General features: G+C 36.5%; 1 pseudogene; it reads right to left on the reverse strand.

Moving 5' to 3' along the window:
• Nucleotides 1-13,607: 13,607 nt before the first annotated feature.
• On the reverse strand, nt 13,608-14,380 carry LOC115305260 (annotated as a pseudogene).
• Nucleotides 14,381-15,295: the final 915 nt, after the last annotated feature.

Genomic DNA, 15,295 nt, shown 5'->3' on the forward strand with positions numbered 1-15,295 from the left:
CAAATGAATATAAAGTAAGTATATAAAGAAGATACAGTCTCCTAACACTTTGCCCGTTGTGTCCCTTAACAGAGCCATTTTACAAAGTCTGGTCCATGGACCACCTGCTTCAGAATTAACTGTTAAAAATGTAGATTCCTGGGCCCAACTCCACATGTAGTCAATCAGAATCTCTAGGGATAGAGATAAATCTGTTGCCATTTAACAGCTCCAAATAATCATGCTGCACGCACTGGTATTTCAAAACAACCAGGAGGTGGGGCTGTTTTCCTCTCCTATTGACTTTCTTTGCCTGTCAAATTTTGCAGATCCTGTGACCTACCATACCTTAACCTTAAGCCTCTGTGAAAACCTTGAAACTTAGGGTCAGAAAGAGGCAAGAAGAGTTTGAGACTGGAAAAGGCTCTCAATCTGTCACTTGGTAGATTGTTTTTGTTCCACCAGTACCCTGCTTGTCTGTTATCCTTGTTTCTCTGCTCTGGCGTTGTTCATGGGCAAAGCAGGAGGCTTCAGAGATTCCGGCAAGTGCAACAACCCTGAAGATATGACGGAAACACACAAAGCTACGCCCACTTGTTGGCAAAGTGAACTGAGATTCTTTTGAAAGGAAAAAGTCTGTTGTAGAAGTGAAGAAATAAACATCCCACACAATGTTTATTACAGTAGACCACCTATGGTTACATTGGTCACAGTCTTATCCTATTCTATCAAAAAACAGCATTATCGGGATATGCTAACTACATGTGGACAGGGAATGTCTTGTGTGGTTATGAAACCTGCTCACGCAATGTGTTAAGTTCCGACCACCACCTTCTCTCTCCTACCAAATAACGTCCACTTTGTTTTGTCCTGTGATACTTCAGTTTAGAAGCATTCTCTTTTTGACCTTCATGTATTTTAGTTCCTTCTAGAATATTTTAGGACTGGCATGCAATAATGGATTGTTTCCTTACTGCCAATGCCTTCAACAACAACAACAACAACAACAAAAAAAAATACTGGCAATAGTGAAAAGAAACTCCTTCCTTTTTTTTTTTCATTTATATCAATTTCAATCTTTGGTGTTTGAGGATGTTCATATATATGTTTTTAAGAAAGGATGCTGTCATTATTACCAAATTTTAAAGTTCAGAAGTCATGCCTATTTATGACTTAACATCATCACTGAAACCTCAGTCATAGCAATGGAGGTGAAAGGAAGCATGAATTAGTCCCATGTCTGAGTTAAAGGATATTTATGAAAAAAAAAAAAAAGATTTATTTTTCTTGAGCTGCTAAAGCAACCTAAGAACTAGCTGAGAAGACCTGTTTTATAAGTAACCATTGTAATTAGTATGTAAAGCGTATGGGATAGTATTGCCAAAAGTTCTTAAAATTAGTTTTCTTAAACAAGCTAAACATCTGTCCTGCAATTTTGTTTGTTCTACCAATTTGTTTAGCAAACTATTTTTACCACCATGAGTGAACCAGTTCAACTCTGATTATAATCATCATCATTTTCCAATTATTCAGGTTCAGATTCATGAAATTTTACTCCCCCATCACTGCCATTGTCTAAATATGCAGGTGAATACGGAATGGAATGGTATTGTGTTGCTATTCACAATAAAACCAAGAGGATGGAAGTTGTTTTATCATTGATGTCTCTACTGATTCAATTTAAAAAGAAAAAAATTATCAGAACAACTGTAGGAAGTCAGTAGGCCTAAGTAAACACCGCCATTTTGTACATCGCCTGTTCAATTTAGTATTACATTTTAGAGTCTATAAAGCAATCCTAATTACACACAACTGTACAATATATTTGAAATAAAGTCTTTTGTTTATAAAAATCCCTTGTGATAACTTTTTTAATAAACAAATGTGGTCTTGGTAGAACGTTGGAGAAGCCACTACGAACATATATAGGCAATTAATTACTTACACTGAAGACTGACTATTCAACTTGCTCCAACACTGGCCCTCAGTGAGCATTCATTTTGCCTTATATACCAAATCTACAATTGACCAGCACAAGTTTACAAATTGTGGTTGCATGAACTTAAGTTTCATTCAGGACTATAATCATTACTAGAAAGCCCCAAATAATTACACAAATTGTTCTTTTTATTTGAAAAGGATCCTCCACACAACACTGTCTTCTACTGGGTGAATATGCGTGAATGGAATTAACAATCTGCTTTCTTATGGGCAGAGCTTATTTGACATCTGGAAACTGAAATTGCCAGGGGTATAACATTTGGGCACAAATACTAACAAGGTTATTGACAAGAAAATGTTAGAGTTATTAAAGAGTTATCAATTTTTCCCAACCTACTAATTCCACAGGCCCATAAAGCTTTGATATCAGAGCCTGTTACGTCACCCAAAGTGGACTTCCTCTCATAAAATCCACTGGGAAGAGCTTTATCTTTGTCTCTTATTGTTGTAGTAAAACTTTAAAAAGTAACTTGATTTTTCAGGTACTTCCAGATTCCCAAAGTTTATATTAGAAAACTTTAGAAAGTTTTGTAAATTTTATCTTTTTGTGTAAGTTTTCAACACACAAACCCTGAGTCTGTATCATGAAAAGATATTTAAACCTTTTTATAAATAAAAAAATGCAAATCAGGAAAGATGAATGATAATCATTTGAGGTTGTGGTAATGATTCAACATTTGGCAAATATTAAGTAAATGATGATAACCTTGTTCTCCTGACAATAAAAAAGCCTAACTCCTGTCAAAGTTGATGAGCTTCTGGCTCTCCAGTACATAGTGTTGGCTTTATATAAATTTATAGACTCTTACCCATTTTCAAAATTTGGTATGGCTTGTGATATGCCAAAATATACAATTACGATTATACAAGTACAGTTAACACATACTGCATAAAGAAACAAGGGGTAAGGAGTAAGAATAAAAATAGATTACACACACGTATTCACACAGCTCTAATCGCCGTACAACAACAATAACAAAATAGCCTTTATCTTCATAACAGTCAGGGCAAAGAAGAAACCACATGGATTAGAGAATTCTTATTGCTTAATTGAAAGAAGCATGCAAGTTGATCATGAGAAGTAAACCTTCATTGCCCTAAATTCCTGGATGGATTTCACACTTAAGGAATAAGAAACAATGCAAAGAGCCACTGTTTTGTAAGCAGATTTACAAAAGCTGTAGATTTGTTTCATATATGCTTACTCTATCAGTCCCTGAGAAGAGTTTTACGAAGACAGCTTGCAGGGGGTCAGAGAGAGAGAGGGTATACATATGAATAGATAGCTGGATATATGGATTAGACGAGGATTTACAAGGATAAAGCTAGCAGAATTGTGATTGTGATGAATATTTATCGTGTCCCACAGACTAGCTTTTTCAACTATCAGATGTTTCTAATTGGCTTTTAATTATGCTATGTTCAGTATTACGATAGGTCCACAGAAGATATAAAACAACATTTCTTCCCTCAACATTTGTAATTTCCAAGGAAGACTAGCATACATTACGCAATAAAACAATATAAGAGTATGATGAATTAATCAAAGAGTGTAAGTGATAGAAGATTTCAAAAGAGAACAAAAATCATTTTAATACTTACAAGGTGTCAGCTACTAAATAAATGGAGGTGGTGAATAGCCACCCTCCAATTCAACAACTAGAAAAAGCTAGAAAATTGCAATAAGTGTATTTTAAAGGCATTAGAAAACAATGGAAGAAATGAGACTAGATGAACCACAATTCCAGAAAAGCAAGAATCTGTCCAAGGTGAAGCTGATGGTTGCTAGCCATTTCTATTTAATGAAGGCATTAGCAAATCCTGAAATATTTTTATAGCAAGACTTGGCAGCTCCTGGGTGAAAGGGATACCAGCAATGCAGTTGTGTAAATCTGAAGCAACAAATTGGAAACTTGAGGGACCTCAAATACAAGACTGGTTTTACTAATGGCATATTTTTCCTGAGTTCTATGGCTATGTGTGGGATGCAAGAGATTTACGGTAAAAGCTTCTCAAAGAAAGATCGAAATTTCTTGCAGCCGGTTAGTGCTTGGGAAACAGTCCAGCCAGAGATGCCGGACCTGCCTCAAGTGTACAGCTAGTCTCCATTTCAAGACCTTTGACAAATTCTATCTTCAAAAGGTAAGATTCTGGAGAGTTAGACTGGGTACCTTAGAAGGGCAGAGGTGAATCCCCCATAATCTCTCATGGCTGAGGAGACAATACACATTATGCTTACAAGCAGAGTTTGGGAAAACCACACTCTGAGACAAAATTGAGGTAGCCTGAGTATCCTTAAAACTGCCAAGCAGCCTTGACACAGCTCCATTCTTGATAAGAGTAAGATAATTAGCCCTTCACCCTATCTTTCCAACACATGAATGGGAACCTCCACTCTAACAGAAGATTAAATCAAACAGCTCCTTTGTAGTGTTCTATATTTTAAAATTATAGGATAAAAAAATTCTAAATACAGGAAAAGACAAAAAAAGACTGATAGTGAAAGAATAAAACAAACTGTAGATATATTACTACAAATGAAACTGATATTAAAGCTAGCAAAGACTTTAACATAACTCTAGCTGATATAGTTAAAATATTAAAAAAGACAAAAGAGGTGAAATCTATGAATAATTATCAGCTAGACACAGAAGAGACAAGGATTAGTAAGATTAGTAAAAACAAAATAGTTTAATAAAAAAATACAAAGATTGATCAAAAAAAGAAACAATTTAAAGAGACAATTGCTGAGAACTGTTCAAAACTAATAAAAGATATCACACGGATTAAAGTAGTTCAGGTAACCCAAGTGGTACAAATAAAAGGAAAACCACATACATAAATACTATAGTAAAACCATTGAAAACCAATGACAAAGATAAATTCTTAAAAGCAGCCAGAGGAAAAAGCACATTATCATCAGAAAAAGTGACAATAAAACTGACAGCTGACTTCTCAATAGAAATAATGAAATCTAAAAAACAATGAAATCATATTTTCTAAGTGCTATAGGAAAAGTTTGCCAAACTAGAATTCTACATGCCATGGAAACTATCCTAGCACAATGAAGTTTCAATAGAGACATTTTCAAATGAACAAAGGCTTGGAGTGCTCAGCAGCAGCAGATCTGACTACATATTAAAGAGATTTCCTCAGGCTGAAGGAAAATGATTCTGCATGGAAAAATGGAACTGCAGATATAAAAGAAGAATCCTAAAAATGATAGAATATGTGTGCTAACATAAATGAGTTGGATCTGTACACAATGCCTTGTCAAGTTTGAAATAAATGTAGAAGCAAATTCATGACAACAATGATGAAACAAGGGAAGAGGATAAATAGATTTAAAAAATCTAATTATCTAGCAGCATCAAGAAGTCAATGATGCAGGGTCGCCTGCATCAGTTGGCTCAGTTGGTTAAGCATCTGATGTCGGCTCAGGTCACCATCTCACAGTTCGTGAGTTTGAGCCCCACATCTGGCTCTGTGCTGACAGGTCAGAGTCTGGAGCCTGCTTCAGAGTCTGTCTCCCTCTCTCTCTCTCCCTCATTCACTTGCACTCTGTCTCTTTCTCTTTCTCTAGGGTAGCCAAATATAGGATGGTGAAATAATTTATAACCCATTTTCTGAGAGAAAAAAAAGGAATAATAAAAAACTTAATCTAAAGGGAGACTAGACTGTAGACTGTCAGACTGGACACAATAAGATGTATGCTACCACAAGAGATATAACTTAAAATGGTTGAATGTAAAAGCGTGGGGAAGGGTAGATCCCGTAAACACTATGAAGAGAAACTACAATTGCTTTACTAATACCAGACAAAGGAGGCTTTCAGATTAGAAGCATTACAAAAGATAAGTATATTTCAAATGAGTCAATCCAATTGGAAGAGATGAAAAATTTTGAAATCTATATACTAAAAATCACAACTTCAAATGATATAAAACAAGCCCTAAATGACAGAAGTAACTAAACAGAGAAATACACAAATCTATCGGCATAACAGAGGCCTTCAATACAGTTCACCCAATAGCTATTAAGATAAGCTGGAAGAAATTAGTAAAGTTATAGAAGTTCTGAATACTACCATGAACAAAATGACCAATGGAAACATATAGAACATTTCCAACATTTCCCCACTGATGACAGAACATTCTTTTCAAGTGCCTTGGAACAAAAATCAGCAAGGTAGCATATCAAAAACCAAACCAAACCAAAGCAAACAAAAATCACACATAGGCTATTTCTTAACCCAATAGAATGGAACAGTAATAAACAGCGAACATTTAACTAGAAAAAAAATTCAGCTTCATGGAAATATAGTAATATCAAAGATCAATAAGAGTATAAATTCCTCCCTTGTTTTTATTTTCTTATAGCTCATATGGCTCTTTCTACTTTATCAGGTATTCATGAGTTTTCCTTTCAACTGGAATATCCCTTTGAGCTTCGTCCCTCTTCCTCTACACCTCTCAAATTCTAGTGGGTATGAAAGAAAACATGAGCCTCTGGGAATCTCCAACTGTTCCTTGACATAGATCATGGTACAGGAGGTCTGAGTTCAGACGAGTGAAATCAGCTAGAGCTATTGTGCAAAGAATACCCTAATTCATACTATCATCTCATATAAGGGCATAGCCACTTTGATTTATGGGTACTAATGCTGTGAAGCTTTCTTCTTCATCTCTTTCCAACAAATATCCACCAAGTGTGTACCCTCAGCGTCTTCCAGCAGGACCAGGACTCCATTGACATGAGGAGGAAAAAAATCCAAAGTTTTCTTATGTGTGCATGGAGACCCAATAATGAAATCGAGACCCAAAGAAATGATGAAGGAAAGCAGTCTTGATACATTTTAGACAAAGACACAAAAGATCTGTAAGGAATTCCCAGGTTAAGGAAAATAAGTGTTTGCAAGCATTAATTAGTAAGGAATTCGACGCTGAATTTGGGCTGGGGTAGTAGATTAGTAAAAAAGTAACAAGGTTTTTTTCTATAGTTTTCTCAACGGTAAAGTCCCCATCTCCGATGATAAAGATGTCTCTTTACTTCTTAGTATCGGGAGGGTACTTTCATATGGGAGATTTGTTTCCTGCTTTCAGGAGGAAACCGGTTCTTTCTCAAGTAGCTTCAATTCAAAATGACCAGTGTGCCATTGTGGTACATTTGAGGTTGGCCTGCCCTGGGCTCCCACACGTGTAAATGGGTGTTTAAAAAGACCAGGTAGCCAGGCTATATCCACTTGCAGGCACTCCTTGTGTAGCTGATCTGATGGACTCAGTACAAGGTGGAAATTCCTCCAATGTTGACCAGATAGGTTGTTGTACATTAATGATTGGTAACATTTCAGAAGAAAGCCTATTCCTCAGTGTTTTGGAAGAAAACACTTTATGTGACAAAAATCCCAGCAACAGTATCTGTGAGTCATCCATCTGCAGTCTTATTAGAAAATAAGCTTAGAAAACATAAGCCATGCCTAGCCACACTTCTGTCCTACAATTTCATCTTTAATCTCATAGGATTTTTTTAATCTGTATATTCATGTTCTATTTCCACTGGGAGCTTGGAATTTCCTATCTTCTCTACCACAGATGACTCCTACTGAGCTCCCTGAGGCCCTTGAGGTAGCTCCTGGAGTGAAGGCAACACTGCCCCAGGCCCTTCCCCGGCCACACTGCCTCGCACAGGGCACAGGACTCTGCGGCCCTGGGGAACTCCTTCCTTCCTACAGCTGCATTTTACACTGTGGCTGCATTATAATGCATCCACAGACCCACAGCCCGATGTGCTCTTTGTGTTGATCACAAAAAAACCCTTGTGCTCTCTCTACAAAAATAATGTGAATTAAGGGAAACAAACACGAGAAACGGAAGTGAGTTCTGCCACTTACTTGATGCCAGCTGCTAGGGATACATGCAGAAAGGACAGTCAAATGATCTGACTTCAAGGAGCAGACAAGTATCCTGCTACTGGAAATGAGGAGGACCAGCCACCAGGACTTGATCTATGGAGTGTGCACAAGAGTTCTTTGCATTTCTGAAGACTTCAGATACCGTTTTGGTGACTTTGAATCCCAATTTCTATGAGACCCTTGTCTGACTCCCATCTCAGCTTTCCCAGATAATTCCTTCTTTCTGCTCCAAGTTCACAGTGTGGAATTTTACCTGGTCCCTGTGTTCCTGGAAATCAGTAAAGGTTAAGAAATCTTCCCCATACTTTGTGTTCTGGAAAGACTTACATCAAAGAACAACTTTTCTCTTATGATAGTTTCCCCTGAAAGTTGAAGACAGAGAGTGTAAATGGGGAGCAGGGGTGCATGTACACCTGACTTCAGGGTCCCCAGCCAGACCAAGTTTAGCCACTCATTGCAAGCAAAATCCACAGATAGAGAGAGGAGAGATGGGGAAACAGGAAAGGAATTTATCTCAGTAAGGCCAATATCAGAATGAGAGCAGACTAAGGTCTTAAAGATGGTCTCCAAAGTACTGAAAAAACTTCCAGGTTTATCTAAGAAAAGTGTGGAACAAAGATCAGTGTGTAAATGCAGAAGAGCAGTAAAGGTCAGGTACATCCCTTGGCGTCCATCACATGGGGTCTTGCTGGCACCAGGGCAGTCCCTGTCACTTGAGGGAGTAGTTTCCATTCCATCATGGGATGCTTGGTCCTTTTGAGTTAAGAGATAAGATAGAAAGAAGAACTTAGATCAATTAGAAAGTACAGACTGAAGTCAAACTGGAGGTATTTGAAGTCCTCTTTCAAGAAGATTCAACTTGCAGCCACACAATTAACATACCATGTAGGCATCTAAAAATTATGCTCCCTGATCTCAATGATTTGGGCCTCCAGACTGGATGCTCCGCTTTCCTGATTCTCCTCTTTCCTTTTACACCCCAATTCCTGTGCATTTCTTACACTGAACAGAGTTATTTTTGTATTTGTTACCTTTCATTTCGTGGCTCCTGACTTCCAATCCCCAATATTTAGTGCATTTTTTGAGGATAAAACAAAAAGAAAGCCAGTTATTTTCCTAAAACAAACTATATCTTCTGGATATTATGATCACCCAGGAAAGGGATAGTTTAGGCATCAGAGAATGTGCCTGAACTAGATGGTTCTGGAGCTATTCTGTAACTAACTAGCTTGCTGACCTTGCTCAAGTCACTTAACTTCACTGGGATCTTTTTTCTTTTTCCCTGCTGTGAAAGAACTGTGTTGAATTAGATGCCTTCAAATATCTCTTCCATTTCTATGATTCTATAGTTCCTTGAATCTAAATACATTCAGGGTCCAAAAAAAAAAAAAAGAAGAAGAAGAAATGTATTTAGTGCAAAGATCTTGAAAATAAGCAGAAGAAGGAGAGAAATCTTTACAGTGGGTCTCAGACAAGGAAGTATGGGAATGAGCCGAAAAAGAAAACACAGGTTTTAGTGAGACAATGGCTTAAATTAAGAATCCAAAATGACTTCTAGTCACTAGGCCACTTTAGACAGTTAATTGATCTCTTTAAGTTCCAATTCTTTAATAGAAAATGGTAACCCAATTTTGGAGGGTTAGGATTCAAGGTCAGAGTAATTTATATCATTTTAGTATAATTTTGCCATGATTTCCTGCTCAAATGTCTTCCATAAAATCTTTTCTAATTTTCCCTTTCTGTCACACAATTTACCATTCTTGTTTATACCTTAAAAATCTAAAGATGCATATACTTTTGAAATATTATTTAAAATATAATATTGTATTTATTACCTTGCAAATCTGTTTTGCTAATTAGGGAATGCATCATTTTTAGTTCTATATCTTCAGTACCTAAGGTAGTGCATGGCACTTGACAATAAATTTTGCAGAATAAATAAGATAAAAAAATCTTATGGATGGATGAATGATAGACATGGGGACTTAACAAATAGGTCTTGTGGATAATTTCATACCAATAAATATTCTATCCTTATCTGCAAGAGCAATTACTTGAAATATTAACTTAAAATTAACTAAACTTATTTATTACTAAATTGAGATTTTTACTAAATTTTAAAGAATAAAATTGACACTTGTTAACTTGTCCATAAGATTGGTCAAACTGCTTCACAGCCTCCAGGCATTGATCCTATTAATGTCACAAGGGTCATTTTTTATTATATTCATTAACCTAATCTGAGGAAATAATTCATTATATATTCCTTAATCTTTACCCCTAGTTTGGAGAGTATGATATAATTCTTAACTTTCTAAAAAGTAAATTGAACAAACTCTTAACCATTTTAGCAAAAGCAAAAAAACTCTCTTAGAAACTATGTCATCATAGCATTCCATAATTTATATATATATTTTTTATTGAAAGAAGAATAAACAAAGAGGTGTTGTAAATGAGTCCACATGCATTCTGCTTGCTACACAACAGACCAGAAAGTTGAAAAGCGAGATTTGGGGCAAGGAAAGTGACTTACTTTGGAAAACCAGCAAATGGAGGACATGGCAGATACTGTCCCAAAGAACCATCTCCCCTCGCATGAGATTTGAGCTTATTTTATGTTGGAATGAAAAGATGACTGACATCTGAGGAAGGTTGAGTGACTTCTTTTGTCCTTGGTCAGTTGATTTTGGTACAGGAATCTGGTCATGTCATTCTCGCAGACTTTAAACGTAGCGTAGTCATTTCTGTACATATTCCCTTATCTGCTTGAGTGACGTAGGTTTGGGATAAAAGAGCAGTTTTTTGAAAATCTCAGCTGTAAATTCCTTTGCAAATTCTTTTGATAATTAGCATGTGTGTGTGTAGGCTAAGCAGATGTTTCTGAACCCTAGGTCAAAGCAGCAAGGCAGGTAGAAGCGATGCGGAGTCAGACATGCTAGGTTTCTCCCATGTACATTGTATTGGGGCCACCATTTCTCCTGGACACGTCTGTTGAACACCTGCTGCCTCTGAGGTTTCCGAAGATGCTTCCTGGCTTCTCCTCTCTCTCTTTCATCAGTAAGCAGGACCACTTATGAATGGGTCGCCTTTGAGAGGGAGTTTGCAAATCTTTAAACCTTAATTAATGTTCAACTTCAGTTACTTTCCAATTCCATCTGAAAGGAGCACTGAGAAAATGAAGTCGAAGAGGTTTTAATTGTTAAAGTTTCTTTCGTCTCTCTGCTGATAGTGAAGTTATATGCGGGAGGTGGGTAGTGCCACGGTAACCTGCTTTATTCTGCCTGAAGAAGGAAGGTCGGCATACCATCCCTTCAGGGAGAGGAAATTGCACACATCTCCTGGGATGACAATAAAGACATCCTTGACAGCATGTTGAAAGCAGTGCTAAAACTTTTATTTTTTTTCCTAGGGGGAAAAAAATCAGTATTTAAATGACAGATGAAAGTAAATGATGGACAAAATGTATTATTCTTAGAGTGTCTCCCGGTGTTTCTGAAAGAACTATGGAAATTTGAAGACTGAATTAAAATAGGTTTAATAATAATATATCAGTGTATCAATAAGACAGTGAGGCTCTTTGAACCATGTTTTTAAAATTTCTTGTTATGTTAGCTTTGTCTCCAAGCATCTAGTTCCATAAAAACAACAGAGAAAAAGGAAAAATTTTTAAAAACCACTTTGTTTTATTTTAATATAGGACATTTTTCATTGAGTTTTCAGTTTAACTTCCTTTTAACTCGAGGAAAAACAAATGATGGAAGTTTCAAAATGTAAATAACGATCTTCTTGAAGTGTTTAGCCAAATAGAAACTGCCTTCATTTGAGCCAATAATTTTTTGGAAGCTTAAGAATTCATTTTTATAATGTGTGGCAGTTATGCAAATTCCAAAAAAAAAAAACCAGTACGAGTGGGCTAGCCTTGACTTCAGCTAACATGGTTCTACCTGATAAGTTACGATTCCACTTCCATTATGTCAGAATCGACTTAATTCCAAATAAAGATTCAGAATATCAATGGCTCTCTTATTTTAATTAAGCAAGTAGATAATTTTTAATTTTTGTTTTATAAATAATGTTGTAAACATTTATGTATATGAATCTTTGTTGGTACATTTTTTTTCCTTGTAGATACAGCAGGTCAGAATGTTTGGGATTTTTCTGGCCAAATTTCTTTCCAGAAAATGTACAAATTTACATGTCTTTTGCTTCTAGTCCATTTTAGATCATGCCTTCTTTAAGGCAATTGGATCTCTACTCCAAAACTGTTATTTTGCCTTGGAAAAGATTTCTTTTGTTCTGAAAATAAGAAGCTTAGAGTCTCCATGGAGGAAATAAATGAACTTCATTTATGATAAAGAAGTCTTTCCCATACCCAATTTTTAAATCATAAGTCAAGTAAAATCCCTCACTTCTGGCTAGAAAATCCTTAAAACAGCATACCAAAATGGACAGAGTAGAGAATCCATGTACTAGGATTGAATGTCTAGCTTTACATGCCAACTATATTTATGACTTGTTAGTATATATGCCAGTCTTTACACATGTAAAATGATGTCATTGGACTAAATGATCTTATAGTTCTCTGCCAGTCTCAAAAAAATTTAAGGGATCACCCTCTTTAACTCCTTTGTGATCATGTCAATTGTTAACAACTAAATTCTCCATCTTCTCACTTTAACGGTAACTTACTGTTCAACTGCCTTGATCACAGGGGTATTGGGAAAACAATTCCTAAATTCCTGTATTATATGATTTTTAAATTCTGCAAGAAATGTTTTTACCTTATCCATGAAATAACAACTAGATCACAGGGCTTGGCATTAGTAAATCTTTTAATTTGAAAATAACAAACATAAGCCAACCCTTTTCCTTAAAAAATATGGTGAAGAAATATGTAGTAACTCATCAATCATATAAAAGCTACTGAGCTGTTTGAATATAGAATACAAATTTAGGTAACCTTGCACATGCTTAAAATTTTTAGAACTATTAAATTTACTCCATATTATAGTGGGAAATGCAGAATATTTTCCATTACTTTTATTAAAACTTCATACAGGTTAGAATGAATATTATCAAAATTACAAAAGAACAGGTGTTGGAAAGCTCATGGAGAAATGTGAACTCTACTGTTCCATATTGGCATGGCCACATCCAAAGCCTTATGAAGGTTCCTCAAGAAATTAAAAGTAGAACTACCATATGATCCAGCAATCTTGCCCCTGAGTACATATCCAAGGAAATGAAATCAGTATCCTAAAGAGATATCTGCACTCTTTTGTGCACATCAGCATTAATCACAATAGTCAAAATATGGAAACAACCTAAATGTCTTTTAAGACATGAATAGGTAAAGAAAATGTGAAGTATACATACATATAATTCAGCCTTTAAAAAGAAGAGAATCCTGCCATTTGTGATAGCATGGAAGAACCTGGAGGACATCATGCTATGTGAAATAAGCCAGACACAGAAAGGTAAATACTGCATAATCTCACTTATATAAAGAACCTAAAATAGTCAAGTTTATAGATGCAGGGAGTTGCATTTGGTGGTGACTATGGGCTGTGTTCTATGGGCTGCCTGTGTTCAGGGAGAAACAGAGATGTTGGTTACATAATGAGATGCTGGAGATCTAATGTACAGTATGGTGATTATAATTAACAAAATCATATTGTATACTTGACTTATTTTTCAGTTTGAAAGTGGTCATTCATTAACTGAGCAGATTGCAAAAATAATCATGGCAGATACTTTGGTTCATTCTTCTAATAAGTCTAGTGATCTGGTCTTCCCTGTTGCCAGCATCTCCACCTTCTACAAAAGGTCTTTTTCTTCATTTTTATTCATGGAGAAGATCATTTGAATGGTCATAAGAAGTTTTTTCCTTCTGTGAAACGTTTTCCAACAGTGTAGATCTTGTGAATCAGATCCTCCATGCAGATGAAGACACATTTATTAAGAGACTGAGGGGTGTGTTATCTGTCAGAGCAATCCCCTTCCTGTAGACTGCCATAACCAGTCTTGTGGATCAATTCATTTACAGACCTCAGTTTAGGTACCCCCTTGCTAAATATGGTTCCACAATCTTTTGCATGTTAGCTGAAGCCTTGTTGAGTCACAACGGCAAAGGTGCTATTGAAGATTTGGTGAAGATGAAGAATGTGCAATAGATCTCAAACTTTGGGGTGACACCACTGATCCTTCTGATCCAGAGGACAAGTGCCTATTTGGGTTCCTCAGGTACGTAGAAGTTCCGAGCTTTTCTTGCCATCCTAGCCATTCAGATCTCATTTCTGAACAACTGCCTATGTTCCTTGTGGTAATGTCTAGCTTTTTCATAGATAAGCTTCTTCCTTGCCTTCCAAAGCATCTTTGGGCAAACTTCTCTCTCAGATGCTTGATCTCAACTCTGTGAAATTCCTTCTTTTTCTTAAGGGTTTCTGGCACAGCAGGAACCTTCTTTTTCTTCTTTTCTGCATCTTCCATGGTTTCAGCCAGGAAAAAAAAAAAAGCTGTATAATTGAATATGCTTAGAAGGGAGACTTTAAGGACTGTCACCATAAAAGGAGAAGGAGAGGGAGAAGAACAAGAGGAGGAGGAGAAGAAGAAAGAAAATGGTAATTATGTGAGACGATGGAAATGTTCACAGGTTTGATTGGGGCAATCATTTCAAAATATATATGCATATCAAAGTATCAAGTCATTCACCTTAAATATATACAAATTTTATTTGTTAACTATACTTTAATAAAGCTGAAAAAATTGTAAATTGGCCTTGCTCAATTTCTCCCCATTGCTGGCTTTAATTTTTTTAATGTTTTAATTTTTTTAAGAAAAAGAGAGATAGCGTGACCAGGGCAAGGTCAGAGAGAAAAGGAGACACAAAATCTGAAGACAGGCTCCAGGCTCTGAGCTAGCTATCAGCACAGAGCCTGACACAGGGCTCAAACCCACGAACTGCGAGATCATGACCTGAACTGAGAGACCTGAACTGAAGTGGGATGCTCAAATGGCTGAGCCACCCAGGCGCCCCCACCCCCACCCCCACCTTGCTGGCTTTAAAGAAGCAAGTTATAATGTCATGTCATGATCTACATTTCAGCCTTTGGCCAACAACTGGCAACAACTGGCAAGAAATTGGGCTTTCAAGGCCCTGCAAGAAACTGAATTCTACCAACAACCACACAAGTTTGGAAGTGGATCCTCCTCAAGCATCAGACCATAGGCCATACAACTTTGTTAGATCCTGAAGCAGAGCACCTAGCAAAGCACAGCCCAAACTCCTACCGGTAGAAACTGTGAGATTAAAAAAATGTGTGTAGTGTTAAGTACTACATTTGCAATATTGTCACATAGCAGTAGATAACTACTGCAATAAGACATTGAATTTTAGAGAGTGGT

The sequence above is a fragment of the Suricata suricatta genome, chromosome 10, assembly GCF_006229205.1.
Source record: "Suricata suricatta isolate VVHF042 chromosome 10, meerkat_22Aug2017_6uvM2_HiC, whole genome shotgun sequence".
In the NCBI taxonomy this organism is placed as follows: Eukaryota; Metazoa; Chordata; class Mammalia; order Carnivora; family Herpestidae; genus Suricata; species Suricata suricatta.